This window comes from Stegostoma tigrinum, unplaced genomic scaffold (assembly GCF_030684315.1).
Source record: "Stegostoma tigrinum isolate sSteTig4 unplaced genomic scaffold, sSteTig4.hap1 scaffold_201, whole genome shotgun sequence".
Taxonomy (NCBI): Eukaryota; Metazoa; Chordata; class Chondrichthyes; order Orectolobiformes; family Stegostomatidae; genus Stegostoma; species Stegostoma tigrinum.
The window spans coordinates 441,459-466,901 of NW_026728139.1; the positions used below are offsets into that span (position 1 = coordinate 441,459).

Here is a 25,443-nt window from a genome sequence, read left to right on the forward strand (position 1 = left end):
AGTGAAATGGGATGCAGTGACTGAGTGGAATGGGATGCAGTGACTGATGGAAATGGGATGCAGTGACTTGGAAATGGGATGCAGTGACAGTGGGAAATGGGACGCAGTGACTGATGGAAATTGGACGCCGTGACTGTGTGAAATTGGACACAGTGACTGAGTGAAATGGAATTGCCGTGACTGTGGAAAGGAGATGCAGTGACTGAGGAAATGGGATGCAGTGACTGAGGGAAATGTGATGCAGTGACTGAGTGGAATGGGATGCAGTGACTGAGTGGAATGGGATGCAGTGACTGAGTGAAATGGGATGCAGTGACTGAGTGAAATGGGATGCAGTGACTGAGTGAAATGAGATGCAGTGACTGATGGAAATGGTATGCAGTGTCTGTTTGAAATGGGATCCTGCGACTGAAGTTAATGGGATGCAGTGACTGAGGGGAATGGGACGCAGTGAATGAGTGAAATGGGATGTAGAGACTGAGTGAAATGGGATGCAGTGACTGATGACAATGGGATGCAGTGACTGAGGGAAATGGGATGCAGTGACTGAGGGAAATGGGATGCAGTGACTTGGAAATGGGATGCAGTGACAGTGGGAAATGGGACGCAGTGACTAATGGAAATGGGACGCCGTGACTGTGTGAAATGGGACACAGTGACTGAGTGAAATGGAAGTGCCCTGACTGTGGAAAGGAGATGCAGTGACTGAGGAAATGGGATGCAGTGACTGAGGGAAATGTAATGCAGTGACTGAGGGAAATGGGATGCAGTGACTGAGTGGAATGGGATGCAGTGACTGCGTGAAATGAGATCCATTGGGGAATAAAATGGGATGCAGTGACTGAGTGAAATGGGATGCAGTGACTGAGGGAAATGGGATGTAGTGACTGAGGACAATGGGATGCAGTGACTGAGGGCAATGGGATGCAGTGACTATGGTGAAGGGAATGCAGCGACTGAGTGAAATGGGATGCAGTGACTGCGTGAAATGGGATGCAGTGACAGAGTGAAAGGGGATGCAGTGACTGAGTGAAATGGGATGCAGTGACGGATGCAAATGGGATGCAGTGACTGAGTGAAATGGGATGCAGTGACTGTGGGAAATGCGATGCAGTGACTGAGTGAATTGGAATGCAGTGACACACGGAAATGGGATGCCTTGACTGACGGAAATGTGATGCAGTGACTGATGGAAATGGGACGCAGTGACTGAGAGAAATGGGATGCAGTGACTGAAGGCAATGAGATGCAGTGTCTGAGTGAAATGGGATGCAGTGATTGTGTGAAATGGGATGCAGTGACTGATGCAAATGGGATACATTGACTGAGGGAAATGGGTTGCAGTGACTGAGGGAAATGGGATGCAGTGCCTGAGTGAAATGAGATGCAGTGACTGAGTGAAATGGGATGCAGTGACTGAGTGAAATGAGATGCAGTGTCTGTTTGAAATTGGATCCTGCGACTGAAGTTAATGGGATGCAGTGACTGAGGGTAATGGGATGCAGTGACTGAGGGTAATGGGATGCAGTGACTGAGGGTAATGGGATGCAGTGACTGAGTGAAATGGGATGCAGTGACTGAGGGAAATGGGATGCAGTGTCTGAGTGAAATGAGATGCAGTGACTGATGTAAATGGCATGCAGTGAATGAGGGAAATGGGATGCAGTGACTGACGGAAATGTGATGCAGTGTCTGTTTGAAATTGGATCCTGCGACTGAAGTTAATGGGATGCAGTGACTGAGGGTAATGGGATGCAGTGACTGAGGGCAATGGTATGCAGTGACTGAGGGAAATCGGATGCAGTGACTCGGAAATGGGATGCAGTGATTGAGTGAAACGGGATACAGTGACTGAGTGAAATGGGATTGCCGTGACTGTGGAAAGGAGTTGCAGTGACTGAGGAAATGGGACGCAGTGACTGAGTGAAATGGGACGCAGTGACTGATGGAAAGGAGATGCAGTGACTCTGTGAAATGGGATGCAGTGACTGAGTGAAATGGGATTGCCGTGACTGTGGAAAGGGGATGCAGTGACTGAGGGAAATGAGATGCCGAGACTGAGTGAACAGGGATGCAGTGACTGATGGAAATGGAATGCAGTGACTGAGTGAAATGGGATGCAGTGACTGAGGGTAATGGGATGCAGTTACTGAGTGAAATAGGATGCAGTGACTGAGGGCAATGGGATGCAGTGACGGAGGTACTGGGTAGGAGTGACTGAGTGAATAGGGATGCAGTGCCCGAGCGGGCTTGGGGTGCAGTGACTTAGGGAAATGGGATACAGTGCCTGAGTGAAATGTGACGCACTGACTGAATGAAATGGGATGCAGTGACTGAGTGAAATGCGATGCAGTGACTGAGTGAAATGCGATGCAGTGACTGCGTGAAATGGGATGCAGTGAATGAGTGAAATGAGATGCAGTGACTGAGTGAAATGCGCGCAGTGACTGATAGAAATCGGATACAGTGATTGATGGAACTGTGATGCAGTGACTGACGGAAATGGGATGCGGTGACTTTGTGAACTGGGATGTGGTGACTGTGTGAACTGGGATGCGGTGACTATGTGAACTGGGATGCAGTGGCTGAGTGAAATGGGATGCAGTGGCTGTGTGAAATGGGATGCAGTGGCTGAGTGAAATGGGATGCAGTGGGGCGTGAAATGGGATGCAGTGACTAAGAGAAAGGAAATGCAGTGTCTGTGGGAAATGGGATGCTGCGACTGAGGGTAAGGGGATGCAGTGACTGAGGGTAATGGGATGTACTGACTGATGGAAATGGATGCCGTGACTGAGTGAAATGGGATGCAGTGACTGAGTGAAATGCGATGCAGTGACTGAGGTACTGGGAAGGAGTGACTGAGTTTATAGGGATGCAGTGCCCGAGCGGGCTTGGGGTGCAGTGACTGAGTGAAATGGGATGCAGTGACTGCGTGAAATGGGATGCAGTGAATGAGTGAAATGAGATGCAGTGACTGAGTGAAATGCGCGCAGTGACTGATAGAAATCGGATACAGTGACTGATGGAACTGGGATGCAATGACTGACGGAACTGGGATGCGGTGACTGTGTGAACTGGGATGTGGTGACTGTGTGAACTGGGATGCGGTGACGATGTGAACTGGGATGCGGTGACGATGTGAACTGGGATGCAGTGGCTGAGTGAAATGGGATGCAGTGGCTGAGTGAAATGGGATGCAGTGGGGAGTGAAATGGGATGCAGTGACTGGTGGAAATGAGATGCAGTGACGAAGGGAAAGGAAATGCAGTGTCTGTGCGAAATGGGATGCTGCGACTGAGGGTAATGGGATGCAGTGACTGATGGAAATGGATGCATGACTGAGTGAAATGGGATGCAGTGACTGAGTGAAATGGGATGCAGTGACTGAGTGAAATGCGATGCAGTGACTGAGGTACTGGGAAGGAGTGACTGAGTTAATAGGGATGCAGTGACTGAGCGAAATGGGATGCAGTATTTGTGGGAAGTAGGATGCAATCACTGATTGAAATGAGATGCAGTGGGAAATGGGATACCGTGAGTGTCGGAAATTGAATGCAGCGTCTGTGAGATACGGGAACCAGTGACTGATGGAAATGGGATGCAGTGACTGAGGGAAATTGGATGCAGTGACTGAGTGAACTGGGATGCAGTGTCTGATTGAAATGGGATGCAGTTAATGAGTGAAATGAGATGCAGTGACTGATGGAAATTGAATGCAGTGACAGAGTGACATGAGCTGCAGTGCCTGATGGAAATGGGATGCAGTTACTGTGGGACATGGGATGCAGGGACTGTGGTCCTGGGAAGGAGTGACTGAGTTAATAGGGATGCAGTGCCCGAGCGGGCTTGGAGTACAGTGACTGAGGGAAATGGGATACAGTGGCTGAGAGAAATGAGATGCACTGTCTTAGTGAAATGGGATGCACTGTCTTCGTGAAATGGGATGCAGAGGCTGAGTGAAATGGGATGCAGTAACTGGTGGAAATGGAATGCAGTGACTGATCGAAATGGGATGCGGTGACTGACAGTAATTGGATGGAGTGACGGACGGTAATGGGATGCAGTGACTGAGGGAAATGGGACGCAGTGTCAGAGTGAAATGGGATGCAGTCAATGAGTGAAATGGGATGCAGTCAAGGAGTGAAATGGCCTGCAGTGATTGAGTGATTTGGGATGCAGTGACTGAGGGAAATGGAATGCAGTGGCTGAGTGAAATGGGATACACTGACTCTTGGAAATGGGATGCAGTGACTGTTGGAAATGGATTGCAGTGACTGTTGGCAATGGGATGCAGTCACTGTTGGAAATGGGATGCTGTGACTGAGCGTACTGTGGTGCAGTGACTGAGGGTAATGGGATGTAGTGACTGATGGTAATGGGATGCAGTGACTGAGGGAAATGGCCTGCAGTGACTGAGTGAAATGGGATGCAATGACTGAGGAAAGGAGATGCAGTGACTGTGGGAAATGGGAAGCGGTGACTGAATGGAATGTGAAGCATTGAATGAGTGAAATGAGATGCAGTAACTGTTTGAAATGGGATGCTGTGGCTGTGTGAACTGGGATGCGGTGACTGTGTGAACTGGGATGCGGTGACTGTGTGAACTGGGATGCAGTGGCTGAGTGAAACGCGATGCAGTGACTCAGGTACTGGGAAGGAGTGACTGAATTAATAGGGGTGCAATGCCCGAGCGGGCTTGGGGTGCAGTGACTTAGGGAAATGGGATGCAGTGACTGCGTGAAATGGGATGCAGTAAATGAGTGAAATGAGATGCAGTGACTGAGTGAAATGCGCGCAGTGACTGATAGAAATCGGATACAGTGACTGATGGAACTGGGATGCAATGACTGACGGAACTGGGATGCGGTGACTGTGTGAACTGGGATGTGGTGACTGTGTGAACTGGGATGCGGTGACTATGTGAACTGGGATGCAGTGGCTGAGTGAAATGGGATGCAGTGCGGAGTGAAATGGGATGCAGTGACTGGTGGAAATGAGATGCAGTGACGAAGGGAAAGGAAATGCAGTGTCTGTGGGAAATGGGATGCTGCGACTGAGGGTAATGGGATGCAGTGACTGATGGAAATGGATGCAGTGACTGAGTGAAATGGGATGCAGTGACTGAGTGAAATGCGATGCAGTGACTGAGGTACTGGGAAGGAGTGACTGAGTTAATCGGGATGCAGTGACAGACGGAAATGGGACGCAGTGACTGAGTGAAATGAGATGCAGTGTCTGATGGAAATGGTATGCAGTGACTGAGGGAAATGCGATGCAGTGACTGACGGAGATTGGATGCAGTGACTGAGTGAAATGAGATGCAGTGACTGATGGAAATGGTATGCAGTGACTGATGGAAATGGTATGCAGTGACTGTGGGAAATGGGATGCAGTGACTGAGGGAAATGGGATGCAGTGTCTGTTTGAAATGGGATTCTGCGACTGAAGTTAATGGGATGCAGTGACTGAGGGTAATGGGATGCAGTGACTGAGTGAAATGGGATGCAGTGACTAAGTGAAATGGGATGCAGTGACTGAGTGAAATGGGATGCAGTGACTGAGGACAATGGGATGCAGTGACTGAGGACAATGGGATGCAGTGACTGAGGACAATGGGATGCAGTGACTGAGGGCAATGGGATGCAGTGACTGAGGGAAATGGGATGCAGTGTCTGATGGAAATGGTATGCAGTGACTGAGGGAAATGGGATGCAGTGACTGACGGAGATGGGATGCAGTGTCTGTTTGAAATGGGATCCTGCGACTGAAGTTAATGGGATGCAGTGACTGAGGGTAATGGGATGCAGTGACTGAGTGGAATGGGATGCAGTGACTGCGTGAAATGGGATGCAGTGAATGAGTGACATGAGATGCAGTGACTGAGGGAAATGCGCGCAGTGACTGATAGAAATCGGATACAGCGATTGATGGAACTGGGATGCAGTGACTGTATGAAATGGGATGCGGTGACTTTGTGTACTGGGATGTGGTGACTGTGTGAACTGGGATGCGGTGACTATGTGAACTGGGATGCAGTGGCTGAGTGAAATGGGATGCAGTGGCTGAGTGAAATGGGATGCAGTGACTGAGTGAAATGGGATGCAGTGACTGAGGACAATGGGATGCAGTGACTGAGTGAAATGGGATGCAGTGACTGAGTGAAGTGGGATGCAGTGACTGAGTGAAATGGGATGCAGTGACTGAGGGAAATGGGATGCAGTGACTGAGGGAAATGGGATGCACTGACTGAGGGAAATGGGATGCAGTGACAGTGGGAAATGGGATGCAGTGACAGTGGGAAATGGGATGCAGTGACTGATGGAAATGGGACGCAGTGACTGAGTGAAATGGGACGCAGTGGCTGAGTGAAATGGGACGCAGTGACTGAGTGAAATGGAATTGCCGTGACTGTCGAAAGGAGATGCATTGACTGAGGAAATAGGATGCAGTGACTGAGGGAAATGTGATGCACTGACTGAGTGAAATGGTATGCAGTGACTGAGTGGAATGGGATGCAGTCACTGAGTGGAATGGGATGCAGTGACTGAGTGGAATGGGATGCAGTGACTGAGTGAAATGCAATGCAGTGACTGCGTGAAATGAGATGCAGTGGGGAATGAAATGGGATGCAGTGACTGGTGGAAATGAGATGCAGTGTCTTAGGGAAATGAAATGCAGTGTCTGTGGGAAATGGTATGCTGGGACTGAGGGTAATGGGATGCAATGACTGATGGATATGGAAGCAGTGACTGAGTGAAATGGGATGCAGTGACGGAGGTACTGGGTAGGAGTGACTGAGTGAATAGGGATGAAGTGCCCGAGCGGGCTTGGGGTGCAGTGACTTAGGGAAATGGGATACAGTGCCTGAGTGAAATGTGACGCACTGACTGAATGAAATGGGATGCAGTGACTGAGTGAAATGCGATGCAGTGACTGAGTGAAATGCGATGCAGTGACTGCGTGAAATGGGATGCAGTGAATGAGTGAAATGAGATGCAGTGACTGAGTGAAATGCGCGCAGTGACTGATAGAAATCGGATACAGTGATTGATGGAACTGTGATGCACTGACTGACGGAAATGGGATGCGGTGACTTTGTGAAATGGGATGTGGTGACTGTGTGAACTAGGATGCGGTGACTATGTGAACTGGGATGCAGTGGCTGAGTGAAATGGGATGCAGTGGCTGAGTGAAATGGGATGCAGTGGGGCGTGAAATGGGATGCAGTGACTGCTGGAATTGAGATGCAATGACTAAGGGAAAGGAAATGCAGTGTCTGTGGGAAATGGGATGCTGCGACCGAGGGTAATGGGATGTACTGACTGATGGAAATGGAGGCCGTGACTGAGTGAAATGGGATGCAGTGACTGAGTGAAATGCGATGCAGTGACTGAGGTACTGGGAAGGAGTGACTGAGTTTATAGGGATGCAGTGCCCGAGCGGGCTTGGGGTGCAGTGACTGAGTGAAATGGGATGCAGTGACTGCGTGAAATGGGATGCAGTGAATGAGTGAAATGAGATGCAGTGACTGAGTGAAATGAGATGCAGTGACTGAGTGAAATGCGCGCAGTGACTGAAAGAAATCGGATACAGTGACTGATGCAACTGGGATGCAGTGACTGACGGAACTGGGATGTGGTGACTGTGTGAACTGGGATGTGGTGACTGTGTGAACTGGGATGCGGTGACTATGTGAACTGGGATGCAGTGGCTGAGTGAAATGGGATGCAGTGGCTGAGTGAAATGGGATGCAGTGGGGAGTGAAATGGGATGCAGTGACTGGTGGACATGAGATGCAGTGACTAAGGGAAAGGAAATGCAGTGTCTGTTGGAAATGGGATGCTGCGACTGAGGGTAATGGGATGCAGTGACTGAGGGTAATGGGATGCAGTGACTGATGGAAATGGATGCAGTGACTGAGTGAAATGGGATGCAGTGACTGAGTGAAATGCGATGCAGTGTCTTAAGGAAAGGAAATGCAGTGTCTGTGGGGTATAGGATGCTGCGACTGAGGGAAATGGGATGGAGTGACTGACGGAAATGGGATGCAGTGTCTGAGGAAATGGGATGCAGTACCTGACGGAACTTGAATGCAGCATCAGATGAGAAACAGGATGCAGTGACTCAGTGAAATGGGATGCAGTGACTGCGTGAAATGGGATGCAGTGAATGAGTGAAGTGAGATGCAGTGACTGATGGAAAGGAGATGCAGTGACTGATGGAAAGGAGATGCATTGACTGAGTGAAATGTGATGCAGTGACTGAGTGAAATGTGATGCAGTGACTGCGTGAAATGTGATGCAGTGACTGCGTGAAATGTGATGCAGTGACTGCCTGAAATGTGATGCAGTGACTGCGTGAAATGGGATGCAGTTTCTGCGTGAAATGGGATGCAGTGACTTAGGGAAATGGGACACCGTGACTGAGTGAAATGGGATGCAGTAACAGAGTGGAATGCATTGCAGTGACTGATGGAAATTGAATGCAGTGACTGCGTGAAATGGGATGCAGTGACTGCGTGAAATGGGATGCAGTGATTGCGTGAAATGGGATGCAGTGACTGTGGGAAATGGGATGCAGTGACTGTGGGAAATGGGATGCAGTGACTGTGGGAAACCAGATGCAGTGACTGCGTGAAATGTGATGCAGTGACTGTGTGAAATGGGATGCAGTGACTGTGTGAAATGGGATGCAGTGACTGTGGGAAATTGGATGCAGTGAATGAGTGAAGTGAGATGCAGTGACTGATGGAGATTGAATGCAGTGTCTGATGCAAATGGGATGCACTGACTGAGGGAAATGGGATGCACTGACTGAGGGAAATGGGATGCACTGACTGAGGGAAATGGGATGCAGTGACTGAGGGAAATGGGATGCAGTGACTGAGGGAAATGGGATGCAGTTACTGAGGGAAATAGGATGCAGTGACTTTTGGAAATGGGATGCAGTGAGTGATGGAAATGGGAGGCAGTGATTGAATGAAAGGGGTGCAAGTGACCGTGGAGATGGGATGCAGTGACTTGGGGAAAGGAGATGCAGTGACTGTGGAAACGGGATGCTGTGAGTGAGGGTAACGGGTTGAGGCGGCTAAGTGAAATGGGACGCCGTGTCTCTGTGAAATGTGATGCGGAGACTGTGGGGAAATGGATGCAGTGACTGAATGAAATGGGATGCAGTGTCTGAGTGAAATGTGATGCGTTGACTGATGGAAAGGAGATGCAGTCACTGTGGGAAATGGCATGCTGTGACTGAGTGAAATGGGAAGCTGTGAATGAGTGAAATGGGATGCCGTGACTGAGGGTAATTGGATGCCGTGACTGAGGGTAATGTGATGCAGTGACTGAGGGTAATGTGATGCAGTGACTGAGTGAAATGGGGAGCAGTGACTGATGGAAATGGGATGCAGTGACTGAGTGAAATGGGATGCAGTGACTGAGTGAAGTGGGATGCAGAGACAGATGGAAATTGAATGCAGTGAGAGAGTGAAATTGGATGCAATGACTGTGGGAAATGGGATGCTGTGACTGAGAGAAATGGGATGCAGTGACCGAGTGAAATGGGATGCCGTGACTGTGTGGCATTGGGTGTGGTGATTGATGGAAATACATTCACTGTCTCAGTTGAACAGGATTCACTGTCTCCGTTAAATGGGATGCAGTGCCTGAGTGAAATGGGATGCCGTGACTGAGTGAAATGGGATGCAGTGACTGAGGGAAATGGGATGCCGTGACTGAGTGAAATGGAATGCCGTGACTGAGTGAAATGGAATGCCGTGGCTGAGTGAAATGGGATGAGGTGACAGATGGAAATTGAATGCAGTGAGAGAGTGAAATTGGATGCAATGACTGTGGGAAATGGGATGTAGTGACTGAGAGAAATGGGATGCAGTGACTGTGGGAAATGGGATGCAGTGACTGTGTCAAATGTGATGCTGTGACTGTGTGAAATGTGATGCTGTGACTGTGTGAAATGTGATGCAGTGACTGTGGGAAATGGGATGCAGTGACTGTGGGAAATGGGATGCAGTGAATGAGTGAAGTGAGATGCAATGACTGATGGAAATTGAATGCAGTGTCTGATGCAAATGGGATGCAGTGACTGAGTGAAATGGGATGCAGTCACTGAGTGAAATGGGATGCACTGGCTGAGAGAAATGGGATGCAGTGACTGAGGGAAATGGGATGCAGTGACTGAAGGAAATGGGATGCAGTGACTGAGGGAAATGGGATGCAGTGACTGAGGGAAATGGGTTGCAGTGACTGTGGGAAAAGTTTGCAGTGACTGTGGGAAATGGGCTGCAGTGACTGAGTGAAATGGGCTGCAGTGACTGAGTGAAATGGGCTGCAGTGACTCTGTGAAATGGGCTGCAGTGACTCTGTGAAATGGGGTGCAGTGACTCTGTGAAATGGGGTGCAGTGACTCTGTGAAATGGGGTGCAGTGACTCTGTGAAATGGGATACAGTGATTGAGTGAAAGGGGATTTTGTGACTGAGTTAAAGAAGATGCTGTGACTGAGGGAAATGGGATGCACTGTCTCAGTTCAATGAGATTCACTGTCTCAGTTAAATGGGATGCAGTGACTGTGGGAAATGGGTTGCAGTGACTGAGGGTAATGGGATGCAGTCACTGAGTGAAATGGGCTGCAGTGACTGAGTGAAATGGGCTGCAGTGACTCTGTGAAATGGGCTGCAGTGACTCTGTGAAATGGGGTGCAGTGACTCTGTGAAATGGGGTGCAGTGACTCTGTGAAATGGGGTGCAGTGACTGTGTGAAATGGGATACAGTGATTGAGTGAAAGGGGATTTTGTGACTGAGTTAAAGGAGATGCTGTGACTGAGGGAAATGGGATGCACTGTCTCAGTTCAATGAGATTCACTGTCTCAGTTAAATGGGATGCAGTGACTGTGGGAAATGCGATGCAGTGACGGTGGGAAATGGGTTGCAGTGACTGAGGGTAATGGGATGCAGTCACTGAGTGAAATGGGATGCAGTGACTGAGTGAAATGTGATGCAATGACTGAGTGAAATGGGAGGTAGTGACTGAGTGAAATGGGATGCAGTCACTGAGTGAAATGGGATGATGTGGCCGTGGGAAATGGGATGCAGTGACTGAGGGTAATGGGAGGCAGTGACTGAGTGAAGTGGGATGTCGTGACTGAGTGAAATGGGATGCAGTGACTGACGTAATGGGAAGGAGTGAATGAGGTAATAGGGATGCAGTGCCTGACGGGCCTTGGGGTGCAGTGACTGAGTGAAGTGGGATGCAGTGACTGAGGGAAGTGGGATGTAGTGACTAATGGAATTGGAGTGCAGTGACCGCATCAGATTTGGAACTGGGTCATGAGCCTGGCCAGGTGTTAGATTTGGAAGTAGGTGATCACCTTGGTGATAGCGATCACAATTCGAAGATAATAAACTGCCAACCTCAGCGATCACAATTCTGTTATGTTTGCTTTAGTGATGGAAAGGTAGAGGTGTACACCACTGGGCAAGAGTTATCTGGGGGAAAGGCAATTCCAATGAGATTTGGCAAGATTTTGGGAGCATAGGATGGGGAAGGAAACTGCAAGGGATGGGCACAATATAAATGTAGAGCTTATTCAAGGAAAAGTTCCTGTGTATCCTAGATAAGTATGTACCTGTCAGGCCGGGAGGAAGCTGTAGAGCGCGGGAGCCGTGGTTTACGAAGCAAGTGGAATCTCTGGTCAAGAGGAAGTAGAAGGCTTCTGTTACTATAAGATGTGAATGCTCAGTCAGGGTGCTTGAGGGTTACAAGGTAGCCAGGAAAGACCGAAAGAGAGAGCTCAGAAGAGCCAGGAGGAGATTTGAGAAGTTGTTGGCGGATAGGATCAGGGTAAACCGTAAGGTTTTCTATCGGTATTTAAGAAATAAAAGAATGAGAAAAGTAAGATTAGGCCCAATCAAGGATAGTCGTGGGAAGTTGTGTGTGGAGTCAGATGAGATAGGGGAAGCGTGAAATGAATATTTTTCAACAGTATTCACTCTAGAAAACGACAATGTTGTCGAGGAGAATACAGAGATACAGGCTACTGGACTAGGTGGGATTGAGGTTCACAAGGAAGAGGTATTTGAAATCCTACAGAGGGTGAAGACAGCTATGACCCCTGGGCCGGATGGGATTTATCCTCGGATCCTCGGGGAATCCAGGGAGGAGATTGCCGAGCCTTTGGCATTGATCTTTAACTCATCATTGTCTGCAGGAATAGTGCCAGATGACTGGAGGATAGCAATTGTGGTTCTCCTGTTCAAGAAGGGGAGTAGAGACAACCCTGGTAATTATCGGCCAGTGAGCCTTACCTCAGTTGTTGGTAAAGTGTTGGAAAAGGTTCTAAGGGACAGGATTTATAATCATCGAGAAAAGAATAAATTGATTAGGGATAGTCAGCACAGTTTTGTGAAGGGTATGTCGTGCCTCACAAACCTTATTGAGTTCTTTGAGAAGGTGACCAAACAGATAGATGAGAGTAAACCGGTTGATGTGGTGTATATGGATTTCAGCAAGGCGTTCGATAAGGTTCCGCAGAACAGACTATTGTACAAAATGCAGAGGAATGGAATTGTGGGAGATATAGCAGTTTGGATCGGAAATTGGCCTGCTGAAAGAAGACAGAGGGTGGTAGTTGATGGGAAACGTTCATCCTGGAGACCAGTTTCTGGTGGTACCGCAAGGGTCGGTGTTGGGTCCACTGCTGTTTGTCATTTTTATAAATGACCTGGATGAGGGCAGTGAAGGATGAGTTAGTAAATTTGCAGACAACACTAAGATAGGTGGAGTTGTGGATAGTGACAAAGGATTGGTTGCAGAGAGACACAGATAAGCTGCAGAGCTGGGCTGAGAGGAGGCAAATGGAGTTTAATGCAGACAAGCGTGAGGTGATGCACTTCGGCAGGAGTAACCAGAAGGCAAAGTACAGGGCTAATGGTAAGATTCTTAGTAGTATAGATGAGCGGAGAGATCTCGGTGTCCATGAACACAGATCCTTGAAAGTTGCCACCCAGGTTGACAGGGCTGTTAAGAAGGCATACAGTGTTTTAGCTTTGATTAATAGAGGGATCGAGTTCCGGAACCAAGAGGTTATGGTGAAGCTGTACAAAACTCTGAAGCGGCCGCATTGGAGTATTGTATACAGTTCTGGTCACCGCATTATAAGAAGGATGTGGAAGCTTTGGAAAGGGTGCAGAGGAGATTTACTAGGATGTTGCCTGGTATGGAGGGAAGGTCTTAGGAGGAATGGCTGAGGGACTTGAGGCTGTCTTCATTAGAGAGAAGAAGGTTGAGGGGTGACTTAATTGAAATATATAAAATAATCAGAGGGTGAGATAGGGTGGATAGGGAGAGCCTTTTTCCTAGGATGGTGATGGCGAGCACGAGGGGGCAGAGCTTTAAATTGAGGGGTGAAAGATACAGGACAGATGTCAGAGGTAGTTTCTTTACTCAGACAGTAGTAAGGGAATGGAACGCTTTGCCTGCAACGGTAGTAGATTCGCCAACTTCAGGTACATTTAAGTGGTCATTGGACAAGCATATGGACGTACATGGAATAGTGCAGGTTAGATGGGCTTGAGATCGGCATGACAGGTCAGCACAAGATCAAGGGCCGAAGGGCCTGGACTGTGCTGTAATGTTCTATGTTCTATCTTCTATGGCTAGCTCTCCCTGTGCTCCGTGTGATTTAACTTCCCTACTGGACTACTGTGAGGAACCTTCTTGAACGCCTTACTGAAACCCATATACGTCCATGTTTCTGCCTTAATCAATGCTCTTCATTACTACTTTAAAAAACTCATTCAAATTACATGAGTTATGATTTCCTGTGCACATGTGTCCTCGGATCCCATGGACTGTTTCCTGTTCTAACAGTCTTCAAATGGGGAATCTTGTCAAAAGCTCTGCTGAAGCCCAAGTAGACTGTGTCAAATGCATTGCCCTCATCCACACACCTAGTTAGCTCTTCAGTCATAGATTCATAGAGTCATACAGCACAGAATCAGGACCCTCACTCCTAATCATCTGTACTGATCAGGTGTCCCAGACTTAACCGGTCCCATTTGCCTGCGTTTGGTATCCGTCTAAACCTTTCCTCATTGTGTACCTGTCCAAATGTCTTTTAAATACAGAAATTTTATCTGCCTCTACCACGTCTGTTGGCAGCTCATTGCATTCACGCACCACCCTCTGTGTGGGAAAAGTTGCCGGTCGGGTCACTTTTAAATCTTTCCCCTTTCACATTTGAACCTGCTCCCTTCTAGCTTTGGACTCCCCTACCTTGGTTATTCCCCTTATCAATGCCCATCATGATTTTTTACACCTCTGGAAGTCACCCCTTCATCTCCGATACTCCAGGGAAAAAGTCCGAGCCTATCTACCACTCCTCGTAAACCCTCCAGTCCCGGCAATGACCTTTTGTAATTATTTTTGCACTCTGTATAGTTTAACAGCATTCTTCCTACGGCAGGGTAACCAGAATTCACTGAAGTATTATGACATAGAACATAGAACATTACAGCGCAGTACAGGCCCTTCGGCCCTCGATGTTGCGCCAACCTGTGAATCCAACCTGAAGCCCATCTAACCGACACTATTCCATTACCATCCATATATTTAGCAATGTTCATTTGAATGCCCTTAAACTTGGCAATCTACTCCTGTTGCAGGCAGGGCATTCCGCACCCATACTACTCTCTGAATAAAGAACCTCCCTCTGACATGTGTCCCATATCTATCTATCTCCCCTCAATTTAAACCTATCTCCACTCGTGCTCACCATCACCATCGAGGAAAAAGACTATCGCTGTCCACCTATCTAATCCTCTGATTATCTTGTATGTCTCTATTAAGTTGCCTCTTCACCTTCTTCTGACAAAAACAGCCTCAAGTCCCGAAGCTTTTCCTCATAAGACCTTCCTTCCACACCAGACAAGATCCTAATAAACCCCCTCCAAATCCTTCCGATAATGTGGCGATCAGAACTGTACGCAATAGTCCAAGCGCAGCCGCACCAGTGTTTTGTACAGCTGCAACATGACCTCATGGCTCCGAAACTCAATCTCTGTACCAATAAAACCTAACACGCCGTACGCCTTCTGAACAAGCCTGTCAATCTGCGTGGCAACTTTCAGGGATCTACGCACATGGACACCGAGATCTCTCTGCTCATCCACACCACCAAGATTCTGGGCAGCACGGTGGCTCAGTGGTTCGCACTGCAGCCTCGGGCAATTGTCTGTGCGAAGTTTGCACGTTCTCCCCGTGTCTGCTTGCATTTCCTCCTGGTGATCCGGTTAAGGCGGATAAGGGAGGGGAGGGGAATATGTGTCTGGTGGCGGCATCCTGCTGGTGGTGGTGGAAATGGTGCCTGAGGTTGGTATGGATGTGGGCATGTGGGTTGATAGGTAAGGTCAAGTGGAACCTTATTGCTATCTTGGGAGGGAAGAGAAAAGGTGAGGGCAAAAGTGCTGGGTTGGACACAGTTGAGGGCCCTGTCGACCACGGAGCCGGAGAATCCTCAGTTGAGGAAGAAGATGGACATTTTGGAGGCTCCCTTGTTGATGTTGGCCTCATGAGAACATGTTCAATGGAGATGGAGGAAGTGAGAGAAGAGGTTGGAGTCTTTACAGAAAGTGGGGTGTGAGGATATATAGACCAGGTAGCTGTGAGAGTCAGAGAGTTTGTAATGGATATTAGTGCGAAGCCTACCCCCAGGAATGGAAGCAGAAATGTTGAGGAAGGGAAGGGTAGAGTCAGAGGTAGAGCAGGTGAAAGTGAGGGCAGGACGGAAATTGGAGGCGAAGTTGATGAAGTTTTCCAATTTCAGACAAGAGAGAGAAGCAGCCGGATGATATCATTGATGTATCGGAGAAAGTGTTGTGGGTGGGAATGTCCCACGTACCCCGTGAAGAGACAGGTTTAACTCGGGCCCACGCAGGTGCCCGGAGCTGCTCCTCTTACCCGAAGAAAATGAGAGGAGTTAAACAACAAGTTGTTGAGGGTGAGGATGAGGTCGACCAAGTGGAGGAGGGTGGTGGTGGGAGGGGCATGTTCAGGTCTTTGCTCCAAGAAGAAGGGGACAGCCCTAAGAACCTCCTGGTGGGGAATGGATTTGCAAAGGAATTACACGTTCATGGTAAAGAGGACACAGCTGGAACCGGCAAACTGATGTTTTTAAAACTGCGTAAAATATCAGAGTATTTCTGGATGTACGTGGGCAGTGCTTGGACCAGGGGACAGAAGATTGAGTCAAGGTCGGAAGAGATGAGTTCTGTGGGGCAGGAACAGGCTGAAACAATGGGTCTGCCAGGACAGTCTCATTTGTGGAGTTTTAGGGGGACGTAGGAGCAACCTGTGGGGAGCTGTGGCCTTTCAGCTTGGAAACAGAGGGGGAAGATCACCGGATAGACCAAGATCAGTTACTGTAGTAGATACAATGGCCCGGTGCGGTCAAGGTCCAGGAGAAGTCGGAGGAGGTATCTGAGAGCTGGCGCTCAGCCTCTGCAAGGTAGACTTCAGCTCACCAGACCACAACAGCACCACCTTATCGGCAGGCTTAATAACAAAGTCAGGGTGAGATATGAGTGCGTGGAGGGCAGTCAGTTGCGCAGGACGGAGGTTGGGTTTGATGCAGGGAACAGAGAAATTGAGGTGATAGCACGTCGACAGTTCTCAATGAACAGATTGAGTGCACCTGCATCCCCACCTTAACAATTCTGCACTGAGGGGTGCCATTAACTGTGTATTTTTCTGTAATAGTTGATTTCCCAAAGTGGAGCATCTCACATTTAATGGATTAAAATCCACTTGCCGTTTCTGCAACTGATCTGTATCCTTTTTTGACGTCTACACTCATCCTGATTCTCCCAATCATTCTATTGTCTGCAAACTTGCTAACCCATACATCTATATTTTCACCTCAGTCATTTTGTATAGACCACAAACAGCAGAGGTCCCAGCACAGATCCCTGCGGAACACCAATCGTCCTGGATCTACAGCCTGAAAAGCACCATTCCACCTCTTGCCTCTGTCTTCTCTGGGCAAGCCAGTTGTGAATCCAAGCATCCAAGCCACCATTGACTCGGTGCATCTTAATTTTCTGGATGATCCTATCATGAGGCACCTTGTTGAAAGTATTGCTAAAATCCGTGTCAACAATATCCACTGCTCTACCTTCATTGATCACATTCGTCACCTCCTCAAAAAATTCAGTCAAGTTAGGAAGACATGACCTGCCCTGCACCAAGCCATGCTGACTGTCCCGAATGAGGCCATGCTGTTCCAAATACAGATAAATACAATCCCTAAGAATTCTCTCCAATAGCTTCCAATGAACGATGAGAAACTCGCTAGTCGAGAGTTTCCTGGATTGACCCTATTTCCCTTCTTGAACAGAAGAAGAACATTTAGCAACTTGCTGATCCTCCAGTACCCCTCCAGTGGCTACCAAGGATACAAAGATATTGCTGAATGCCCCGACAATCTCTTCTCTCACCTCGCTCAAAAACCTTGAGGAGATACCATTGGGTCCTGAGGACTTAGCCACCTTAATGCTCTTTCTTGATTTCAAAATGCTGTTATCACATGAGCATGCTCCACACAAATCCCACTATCCTCCACACCCTTCGCCTGAGTGAATAGTGATGCACGGACTTAATTTAGGATCTTGCCCACATCCTCTGCTTCCAAACACAAGTTCCCTCCTTTATCCTGAATGGTCGTACCGTCTTGCTATTTATCCCCTTGTTTTAGATGTATGCACAGAATGCCTTGGGATTTCCTTCAACCCTCCTTGCCAAGGTCATTTGATCGCCTTTCTTTTTCTGCTTTCTTTATGTCAGCCCTGTTCGATTTTAGCTTCCTAAACCTGACATATTTTTGTTTTTCCCTTTTGACTAACTTCACAACCTCCCCAATTATCCAAGGGTCTTTTACCTTGCCATCCTTGTCCTTCCTCCTTCCTGATCCTAAACTCATAAGCAGGCCTTGAAACAATTCCCATATGGCAAATGTGACAGCTCCTCCCAATTAACACTCCCCAGCTCCTACCTAAAATTGATATAATTTACTCTCCCCCAAGGTCCTGACTTATACTTCTTCATAGCAATCTTAAAATTTAAGGAGTTGTGATCACTATTTCCAAAATGCTTTCCCACCCTTCTCACCAGTTACCTGACCAGGACAACGTCCAGTATGGCCCATCTTCTATCCACATACTGTGTCAAGAAACTCTCTTGGATAGACTTAACAAATTCAGCCTCATTTAAACTCTTGTTGTAAGGGAGTCCCAGTCAATACCGTGGAGGTTAAATTCACTGACTGTGACAACTCTGACTTATTGCATCGTTTCAAAAGCCGCCTACATATTTGTTCCTCAGTGTGTCAGTGGCAAAAGGGGAGCAGGCTATCAGTTTAATCTGATCAGAGTGATTGTGTCTATCTTATTTTTGAACGCTACCTCTGTTGCCTCAGTGGGCAAGCCCTCCAGAATGTCCTTTCTAGGTCCAGATGCAACATTTCCCACAGGTTAGGAGTGCACATCCTTCTTTTATCTTCCCCTCTATCTTGTCTAAAGCAATGAAACCCTGGAACATTGAGCACCCAGTCCGGTCTCTGTCTCAACCAAGCCTCTGTAATGGCCTCAACATCAGAGTCCCATGTACTGATCCAGGCTCTAAGCTCATCTGCCTTACCTGTAATACTCCTGGCAGTGAAATAAACCTATTTCAGCTTGTTCGTGCCATCATGTTCATGTACCTGTGTCTGACTGCCATTCTTTTTTGATTTATTGGTCCTAGCATGTACCTGCCATCAATTCATCTACTTGCTGACCTGCTGCTCTGGTTCCCAGCTGCCTGCCAGTCTTTAAATCCTCCCAAGTAGCACCAGCAAACCTCCCTGTGAGGGTATTTGTTCCCGTTCAGTTTAGGTGCAACCCATCCCTCTTACACAGGTCACCACTTGCCCAAGAAGCGGTCGCAATTATCCATGAACCTGAAAGCCTGCCCCCAGTACCAGCTCCTTAACCAATGCATTCATCTCACCTATCTTTCTCTGACTTAACTCACTAACATGTGGCACTCGTGGCAACCCATAAATTATTACCCTCTAGGTCCTGCCTTTCAGCCTCTTTGCTAACTCCTTGTACACAGTCCACAGGATCTCATCCCTCTTTCTACCTACGTCATTGGTACCAATGTGCACAATGGCCTCTGGCTGCTCACCCTCCCCCTTAAGAATTTCTTGCAACCACTCAGAGATGTCCTTGACCTTTGCACCAGGGAAGCAACACACAGCCCTGGTATCTCAAATGTGGCTACAGAAACTATGCCCCCAACGAATGAGTCTCCAACCACGATCACTCACTTGGATTTGCCTGACCCTGTCCCACAGCAGGGCGGTTTGTACCACGGACCTGGCAGCTGCTGATTATATAACCGTTCCAGTTTAGTTTTAGATCAGTGTTAACCTTGATTAAGTGGATAGCCAAGCACCTCAGTGGGCGACAGTACAGGAGAATTAAATTCTTAAGCTCACGGATTCTGTGAGAGTCAAAGACAAGCACTGAATTGTTCTCACCTCATTTCCAACACCTGGCCCATTACCCTGCATGGCTTGGATAACACTTGCACATTTAAAAAAATGTAAGGATGATGTGAGGGTAAGGACATGGAATTTTGTGATATGGTCATATTCGCTCTTGTTGGAGCTGATTGCTGCTTAGCTCTTGTATGGTGCAAATGTTACTTATCGTTTATCAGGCCAAGCCTGATCGTTGTCCAAGTCTCACTGTATTTTCTCATCGTTGACTTCACTGTTGGAAAAGTCATGAATTCTGCTGGACACCTGGACAATATTCAATGAACGTTCATGTCTCCACTTTGGTTCAAATGAAGACATGACTTCAGCCAGTGCAGGTATCCAGTGAATGCCACTGACTCAATTTTCTATTCCTCTGCTTAACACCACATTCAATCAGAAGTTGCCTTGGTGGAAATGACAGATTGCACTTTCCTTCCTTTTCAAGCTCAGGATCTCTGATCGTATTTGTGGTAAATCCTGAACGAGGTTACGAGAAGTGTGGCATGACGAAAAGTAAACTGAGCCTAAGTGTGCAGCTGTTTGATAGCACTGTCATCCAGATGTTGCATTACTTTGCTGATGATTGAGAATACATTGAGGTCATAATTGGTCAGGACAATTTGTCTGCCGATTGCGTGATAGGTCATCTTTCTCTGAAATGTGAGTGTTGCAAGTGTTTAAAAATGCACTGGAAAACATTTACTGTTGGTGTGGCGACCTTGGGGCACATTGTTCCAGTACAGTTTGTGGGATGCTGCCAGGTGCCATGGCATTTGCAGTATCCGGAACATTCAGTCTTGTCATTGCATGAAATAATTTGAATTGCGTGTAAGTTAAGATCTGTGATGCCTCCTCAGGATGAGGGCAAGAAGATCATCCAGACTGGTGAATGGTTTCATCTGCTCCTTCACCTTTTGTTCGTAACATCTTGTAATAACTGCCATGTAGCCTGATGAGAAACTAAAGCTCACCTTGATTCATTTGCATTTGAAGGTGCCTATTTTTCCCAAACAAAAGGACCCATCACTGAGCGGAAAGTATGGAGAATGTTAGAGACATCAGTGGTGAGATAATGCTGGATCTTGACCAGCAAAACCATTGTTGTGTTGGTGAAATGCAAACAAAAATCTGTATGATGTAAACTTTATTCTCAGCTAATCCCTTTCTCAAATGACAGATTCTGATGTTGGTTCCTGGAAAGCCTCCATTGTTGGAGGACGAGAAGCCGTATCCAATTGAAGCAGCACGGGCTTCTGCGATGACTGTGGAAACCACTGCTTATGCCTTGCTTCAAGCATTGTCAAGGAATGATATTGACTATGCAACACCGATTGCGAGGTGGCTAACGATGCAACAGAACGATGGTGGTGGATTTCACTCGACGCAGGTAAATGCTTGAGATCACAACAACAGGCATTCAGATATTTCCATTGATCATGTTACTAACTGGTGGTTGTTGCAGTTTGCAATCAAACTGGACACTGCATTTTCATCTGCACGTTTGGTGCATTGGCACAAATTCCAGTTCTTGAATGGTGTTAATCCTTGGTTAAATTCTTACATGCACTTTGCCTGTGCATCACTTTTCCTCTTGGCATTGTCCTTGAAAACTATCTGTTTCTGTAAACCTTCACTTACTTGTCGTAGGATCATTGAGGGACAGCATAATAGAGTGCTATGGCAATGGAACAGACCCTTCAGCAAATTGTATGTGCCCTCACAAGATGCAAGTCCCGAACTATTCTCATCACATTTCCCAGCTCTCGACCCAGAGCCTTGTATGCCTTGGCATCGCAAAAGCCCAATCAAAGACTTGTTAAATGTTATCATGGTTTCTGACTCTACCACCCACACAGTCGGTGCGTTCCACATTCTCACCACAGTTTGGGTGCAAAAACAAGTAAGCTTCCTCAAGAGATGGTAGGAACTTGCCAATGCTGGAGAATCTGAGAGAAGAAGGTGTAGAACTGGATGAACACAGCGGGCCGAGCAGCATCAGAGAAGCAAGAAAGCTGACGTTTCGGGTCGAGACCCTTCTTCAAAAATGGGGGAGGAGAAGGGGATTCTGAAAAAAATAGGGAGAAGTGGGGAGGCAGATAGAAGATTGGTAAAGGAGAAGTTAGGTGAACTGTCCTGTGCTGTCCACTCACTGTCACCTGCTCCAGAATCATAGAATAAGAGAATTCTCCAGAATTAGACCATAAGGCCATGAGACATCGGAGTGGAGGTAAGGCCATTCGCCCCATCAAGTCCACTCCACCATTTAAATCATGGCTGATGGGCATTTTTACACCACTTCCCTGCACTCTCCGCGTAGCCCTTGATTCCTTTTGAGATCAAGAATTTGTCGATCTCTGCCTTGAAGGCGTCCAACATCCCGGCCTGCACTGCACTCTGCGGCAATGAATTCCACAAGCCCACCACTTTCTGCCTGAAGAAATGTCGTCTGATTTCAGTGTTAAATTGAACCCCTCGAATTTTAAGGCTGTGCCCACGGGTCCTTGTCTCCCCTCCTAACGGAAACAACCTCCTAGCGTCCACCTCTTCTAAACCATACATTATCTTGTAAGATTTTATTAGTTCTCCCCTCAACCTTCTAAACTGTAGTGATTACAATCCCAGGATCCTTAGCCATTCATCGTAGGTGAAGCCTACCATTCCAGGGATCATCTGTGTGAATTGAACAAGCACTTCATTCCATTGTGTCTGTAACCACTGAAGCCACACTAAGTTCACATTCGGCTCATGTTTTAGCAATAGGCCCGTTGCCTTGAATGTTATTTCATTTTAAGTGCTGTACCAACCCTTTTTCTTTAATGTGAAAAGATTATCCACCACCTCAACTAAAGTCCCAGACAATGAATTCCAAACCCCCAGCACCTTCTGGGTGTCTTTTCTTTCCTGAAATTCCTTCTGAGCCTTTTAGCTTAAATGTATGTATCTCTTCCCCCCCGTCCCCCCGCCCCCCCGACCTCCCACCCAATGAATGGTCGTTCTCCTTCCCTCGCCTAGACCCATCAGAATGCAGACCATTTTTTGAGGACCTTCTTCAACCTTCCCTCTTCGGAAGAAAACAAGCCAACCTTATCCAGATAAAACAGTGATGCTGCCTGGCCTGCAGTGTTCCTCCAGCTCCACGCTGTGTTATCTCAGACTCCAGCATTGACAGTTCCTGTTATCTCAAACTTATCCAGACTCTCCATCGAGTTAAAATGCTTCACTCCCTCAGAACATCCTGATGAATGTCCTCCACACATGCTCAAATGCAATCACCTCTTTTCTATAATGAAGAGACCATTAGAACATAGAGCATTACAGCGCAGTACAGGCCGTTCGCCCCTCGATGTTGTGCCGACCTGTCATGCCGATCTGAAGCCCATCTAACCTACACTATTCCATGTACGTCCATGTGCTCATCCAATGACGACTTAAATGTTGACGAAAGTTGGCGAATCTCCTACCGTTGCAAGCAAAGTATTCCATTCCCTTACTACTCTCTGAGTAAAGAAAGCGCAATGTCCAGTTTAGAATAACAAGCTCACAAGAGAGATGACCTGGTTTTAGATATCACTCGGGGCCACAGACTCAGAGACAAAGCAAGACGACTCTGCGATTTCATGTAGAAACTGCTGACACTCCAAAGCCTGCAGCCGCCCTCCAATTCTCAAGTCAGAAGTGTGTCAATGACGGTGCAGATCCAACAACACTGAAAACAATCTTGAGTCTGGGCCAAAGCAGCCCCTTGATTGGCACCGTATCCATTCTCTCCACAGCCAACTCCAAGAGACAATAATGTGTCCCTGTACAAGATGCACTGCCACATTTTTTACCCACTATTCTGACACACACCTTTCCAGACTTAGAAAACTCATCTTCAAGGGCAAGGACATCAGACATGGTCGCACTAACCCCAGTAAAAATCACCTCCAAGCTACTCACAAACTTATTTGGAAATGAATGGTTGTTACTGAGTCAATCTTCGTAATCTCTTTTGGAACAGCATTGTGGGTCTCTGTACAGCAACATGAAGCTGTTCAAGAAGTCAGTTCATGCTGGACAATCAGCAACAGCTGTGTCTCATTAAAGAATAAATAAATCGGAAAGAAATCCATCTGAGAGTCACAGGCAAATGGGTACTTTTTTGTTCACTCAGCAGATTGTGGGCTATTACCAATTTTGAAAATGACAAATGAAGCTTTTGTTTGGGTGGGTATTGACAGCAGCTGCCCCCAAAATAAAAAGAAAATGGGAACTGCAGATGCTGGAGAATCCAAGATAACAAAGTGTGGAGCTGGATGAACACAGCAGGCCAAGCAGCATCGGAGGAGCACAAAAGCTGACGTTTCGGGCCGAGACCCTTCATCATAGACGGGGATGGGGTGAGGGTTCTGGAATCAATAGGGAGAGAGGGGGAGGCGGACCGAAGATGGAGAGAAAAGAAGATAGGTGGAGAGAGTATAGGTTGGGAGGTAGGGAGGGGAGAGGTCAGTCCAGGGAAGACGGACAGGTCAAGGAGGTGGGATGAGGTTAGTAGGTAGATGGGGTTGCGGCTTGGGGTGGGAGGAAGGGATGGGTGAGAGGAAGAACAGGTTAGGGAGACAGAGACAGGTTGGACTGGTTTTGGGATGCAGTGGGTGGAGGGGAAGACCTGGGCTGGTTGTGCGGTGCAGTGTGGGGAGGGGACGAACTGGGCTGGTTTTGGGACGCAGTGGGGGAAGGGGAGATTTTGAAAATGGTGAAGTCCACATTGATACCATTAGGCTGCAGGGTTCCCAGGAGGAATATGAGTTGCTGTTCCTGCAACCTTTGGGTGGCTGGCATCATTGTGGCAGTGCAGGAGACCCATGATGGACATGTCATCTAAAGAATGGGAGGGGGAGTGGAAATGGTTTGCGACTGGGAGGTGCAGTTGTTTGTTGCGAACTGAGCGGAGGTGTTCTGCAAAGCGGTCCCCAAGCCTCCGCTTGGTTTCCCCAATGTAGAGGAAGCCACACCGGGTACAGTGGATGCAGTATACCACATTGGCAGATGTGCAGGTGAACCTCTGCTTAATGTGGAATGTCATCTTGGGGCCTGGGATAGGGGTGAGGGAGGAGGTGTGGGGGCAAGTGTAGCATTTCCTGCGGTTGCAGGGGAAGGTGCCGGGTGTGGTGGGGTTGGAGGGCAGTGTGGAGCGAACAAGGGAGTCACAGAGAGAGTGGTCTCTCCGGAAGGCAGACAGGGGTGGGGATGGAAAAATGTCTTGGGTGGTGGGGTCGGATTGTAGATGGCAGAAGTGTCGGAGGATGATGCGTTGTATCCGGAGGTTGGTGGGGTGGTGTGTGAGAACGAGGGGGATCCTCTTTGGGCGGTTGTGGCGGGGGCGGGGTGTGAGGGATGTGTTGTGGGAAATACGGGAGACGCGGTCAAGGGCGTTCTCGATCACTGTGGGGGAAAGTTGCGGTCCTTGAAGAACTTGGACATCTGGGATGTGTGTGAGTGGAATGTCTTATCGTGGGAGCAGATGCGGCGAAGGCGAAGGAATTGGGAATATGGGATGGAATTTTTGCAGGAGGGTGGGTGGGAGGAGGTGTATTCTAGGTAGCTGTGGGAGTCGGTGGGCTTGAAATGGACATCAGTTACAAGCTGGTTGCCTGAGATGGAGACTGAGAGGTCCAGGAAGGTGAGGGATGTGCTGGAGATGGCCCAGGTGAACTGAAGGTTGGGGTGGAAGGTGTTGGTGAAGTGGATGAACTGTTTGAGCTCCTCTGGGGAGCAAGAGGCGGCGCCGATACACTCATCAATGTACCGGAGGAAGAGGTGGGGTTTGGGGCCTGTGTAGGTGGAAGAGGGGCTGTTCCACATAACCGAC

The 25,443-nt window shown here is 48.0% G+C and overlaps 1 long non-coding RNA gene across 2 annotated transcripts in view; it reads left to right on the top strand.

Annotated features, from left to right (window-relative positions):
- The window catches only part of LOC132207906 (uncharacterized), a 240,275-nt gene extending 219,239 nt beyond the window's left edge, over nucleotides 1-21,036 (top strand). For both annotated transcript variants that reach the window (XR_009443982.1, XR_009443983.1), the window contains one exon: nucleotides 20,770-21,036. This is a non-coding gene — a long non-coding RNA (uncharacterized LOC132207906). The remainder of the gene's footprint in view (nucleotides 1-20,769) is intronic.
- Nucleotides 21,037-25,443: the final 4,407 nt, after the last annotated feature.